This window comes from Poecilia latipinna, unplaced genomic scaffold (assembly GCF_001443285.1).
Source record: "Poecilia latipinna isolate Pla-1442-1.1 unplaced genomic scaffold, P_latipinna-1.0 Scaffold2921, whole genome shotgun sequence".
Classification (NCBI taxonomy): domain Eukaryota; kingdom Metazoa; phylum Chordata; class Actinopteri; order Cyprinodontiformes; family Poeciliidae; genus Poecilia; species Poecilia latipinna.
In genome coordinates, this window is record NW_015115537.1 from 18249 (window position 1) to 22388 (window position 4140).

The window sequence follows — 4140 nt, forward strand, 5'->3', positions numbered from 1 at the left end:
GTGCCTCACCAGCAATGAACCTCAGCCACCCCTAAAAAAATCCCTGCCCCCTTCTTGCCACCCCATAAATATTTTTCTAGATCCGCCCCTGCTGATCGGGACGCATTAACGGACCAGAGGCTTTGGAGCGTCTAGCACAGCTGATCCGCTTCTATGGGTTTTTTCTCCCGCCGAGGGGAGTGAGTGTGGGATCACGAAACGATCAGAGTTCTGCCGTCTTCTAATCGCGTCATTTTGTGAAATGTTACCTGATTTCAAAAACGTTCTCATGGAGAAATACTAAATGTTTCGTTTGATGACTACAAATTGGAAATGATTTTTTTTCTTTGACGGACAACGAAAAAACTCTAACGCAACCTCTGCTCCAAAATACTAACATTGTCGGCCCCTCTTCGTTTTTTTTTTTGTTTTGTTTTGTTTTTTTTGGCGGAGGATCAGTAAATAACTTATTGGTGTTTTACCATCACCACCAGGTATGAAGTGTGCTTTAGCCTTTGAGTTGCACCACGGCGCAGCACAATTGAAACATCCAGGAGAACAATATCAGCTTGTTTTTATGAGTATTAGCATAATGGAGGCTGGTATCGCGCCTGATATAAATCTATTTATATATGTCATCACATAGACTTATACAAAGTTTCATACATTTTCTTTTCATACATTTATTGTTTTTCTTCTTTAGATATTAGGTTGGATTAGAATGATTCCATGCATTTACCAAATGCATGTCAGCTAATGTCAGTCTGCATTAATTAGCATACACTGTGAGTCACAAATAAAAGCACACAGCTCTTTGAGAAAGCAGTCATTTTGTTTTTCGTCGGGATTTTTATTTAAATGAGACGTGAGTCACAGCTGTGGAAAGAGCTCAAACTCACCATTTAATTCGACTGGAGATCAAACAGGATTTAAAAAGCCATAGAAATCCTGTTCATTGAAATGTTTTCATGCACCATGTGGTTTTGTTGTGTTGCTGCCCTTGTGAGTATAAATTTCAGTGTGTTGACCAGTTGGAAGGGGAGGAATAGAGAGCCAGAGGGAAAAGGACTAGATCCCGCAAAGGATGCTGGGAAGTTCAAAATTTTGCCACATGGGTCTACAGGTACAAAGAGCATGTTTAAAAGCATGAGTATGAACGCGCGCACACATGCACACTCATATTTCACACATCAGGCAAAAGTTAATTTGTCAGCTTGTATACTGAAAAGAGAAGTCTCAAACTAGATTCACAGCTTGGTTTTAGTGTGCTGACTCTTGAGCTTTGTTGAGCTGCAGCTTCTTAGTGTATATAACTTAATTTATTTGTATGTTTCAAATCAACAACCTGTAACATGCTGTTTTAATATAATACACACCCCAAATTTGGTCAATCTGCAGACCAATACTTTCACATAGCTGTTAGCTGTGAAGCTCTGTGTTTTGCTTTTCCCTTTGCTTTTTCAAGTAATACTAATACATGTCATAAGTCTGGTTTTTCTGGTGTATTAGTCATGAGTCTCAGACTAAGACCTAATGCTAAGTATACATTTCGAGTCAGAAGACCCATTTAGAGCTTTCTGAGCTAGCTGGTGTTGGTATTAGCTGCTCTCCACTTAATCTCCAGCATCTGGGGCAGTTGGATACAGTTTGGAGAAAGCACTTCACTAAAGCAAACGCTGTTGTTCACAGCAAGCTGGTTAATGTTTACTCATTTCCCAACTTTTGTTAAATGCCAGTTGAGAAACTTCCAGTAGAGTTTCTCACTTAACTCCTACACTAAACAATGAAAATCTTTTGACATTTTTTTATTGAAACTAAATTGAACAAATTAGGCTTCACCCATTAGAAGTAGATTTTTTAAATTTAATGCATGGCCCCAATTTTTCTCCCATTGTCACTGATGAGATGATGTGCTTGTGTTTAGTTTTCACCACTCCACCCACTTTACACAAAGGCTGAAGAGTCCAATTTTGCTCTCATTTGACCACAGCACCTTCTTCTACACATTGAACCCTACATGGCTTGTGGTCAACTGTAAATAAGTGTATGCCTATTCCTTTTACTCTTTTTCCCATATAAATTCCAGATGAAGATGACACTGCATAATTCCCTTCTTCACAAAATGTAAACAGAAATGGAGTAGCATCAGATTTTAGTGGTTGTAGGACTTCTTTTTTGTCTTTGGCAGAGTTCACTTCAACTGAACCAAGGCTGACGAAGTGCACTTTCGAGGCCACCAAACTGGAGTTTGATTAAAGCAAAATAAACAGAACTAGAGTGAATGCACCTTTAGAGTTATCACACTAAATTGGGTAAAATCAAATGTGCACCACACTTTTTAGATTTCCCTTTGTAAGACACTGTCGAGTACCATGTTTAATTGTCTTCCACTTCACAATTATTCAACTGCTTAGTGACAAATCTGCCTTTCACACCAGTATTAGTCTTGGAGAGGTGCTTGGGACATTAATTTTTCATTTACGTACATTTTCATTAGGTAATGCAAGTAGACGCACTAAGCAGCAATAGGTTTACCCATTGCTAACAACCTAGACTACCATCATGTCAGAGGCGTAAAAGCCTAAATAATATTTAGTGTTTTACTTCTATATTCCTATAACACAGACGATGTTGTCATTGGATCTGGGAGTCATTTGGTCTCTCTGGAACGGATTACCTTGGCAGTCAGGACTACACTGAGGAACTCAAATAGGTGAAGTGGGGATTAGGCTCACACACTCGTCAATTTAGCTCGATTACCAGTTTCTTGGAGAGATGCTACTCTATTCAGCTTTCCAGGCATTCTGCACAAAAATATCCCTCAGAGACAGATCCCTCTTTGACTGAAGCTTAGCATCACCAACAAATCAGAAACAACCTTTTAGCAGTTCCTATGTTCAACTTCTTCAGCTGTTATTGGACAGCAGAGATTGTTATGTTGTGTTAAAGGTAGAGTTAATATTTTAGCAAAAGAAAAAAGTAACAGGGTTAATAAATTATGAAAATGATTGAGTGCCTAACAATGCATTTCTTTATGAGCTTTCATGGAGAAATGCATTCATAGAGCAAAGCACTCTTTTGATGGTGCAGCGAGAGAGAGATTGAGTACCACACCGAGACTGGGACAGTAAACTACTGATGTGAATCATGCAAAAAGTTTATGGCAGCAATAAAGCCGCTCAGTGATAGATCCTCATGGCAGAGGAGTGTTGTACGGTGTAGCACAAAACATAACAAGTGTAAGATGAGATCATTCAAGCCAAGATTTTTCCCTGAAGAAGATGAAAATAGGCAGCACAAGAGGACATAGGCATGTTTGTTGGGAGTACTTGGCTGAAATATATTTTGTACAGAATGGGGTGGACAATATGGACTTGGAATTTTACCATGATATTATGCAGTGTTTATTGTGATGACAATAAAAGTGACAGTAAAAAAAGTGTCACATTTAATCATGTTTTCTAATTTGTTGATGCTCTCATGAAACGGATGGTGGAAATAATAGTAAAACTAACAATGCTGACAAAACACTCAGTTTTTGAGGTTTACAAACATCATAAACTGCAGTTTATCATAGTCAAGATAAATCTAAATTATCATGACAGGAACTGTTTCATGATAAGAATAAATTGTGCAATAAATGCCCACTTCTACTTCAAAAAGCACAAAAAAGTCAAAGTTTGTTTAACCTAAAAACCTTTATTAGCATTAAGGAGCCAAGAAATCAAAGAATGTAAGCATACTATTAATGTATAACCTCAGCAGATGTGTTCTGAGAAACCAGTTTTGTTTCATCCATCACCCTGATAAGGTCGGCCTAATTTCTACCTGAAGATTTAAAAAAATATATATTCTCAAATTTTATATCAAACATTCTGAAAATTAGAACAAGCTGATTAAAGTTTCTGACTCTTCAGATGGCTAAAAGGTGATTTCACCTGTATCTCTTTTCTTATTAACATAAACATGTTACAATAAATATCAAAATAGGTACCATAAAGTGTACAATAAATATTCAAACTCCAGATTTACAAAGGAAGGTGCAGAAGTCTCTACCTGCCAGGCCTGACTCCGAGAGGAAACCTTCAAACTCACACTTGGGTCAATCCAAAACCTTTGGTGTCTGTTCTTCACAGAGGATATTTATTCTCCACTTAGGTT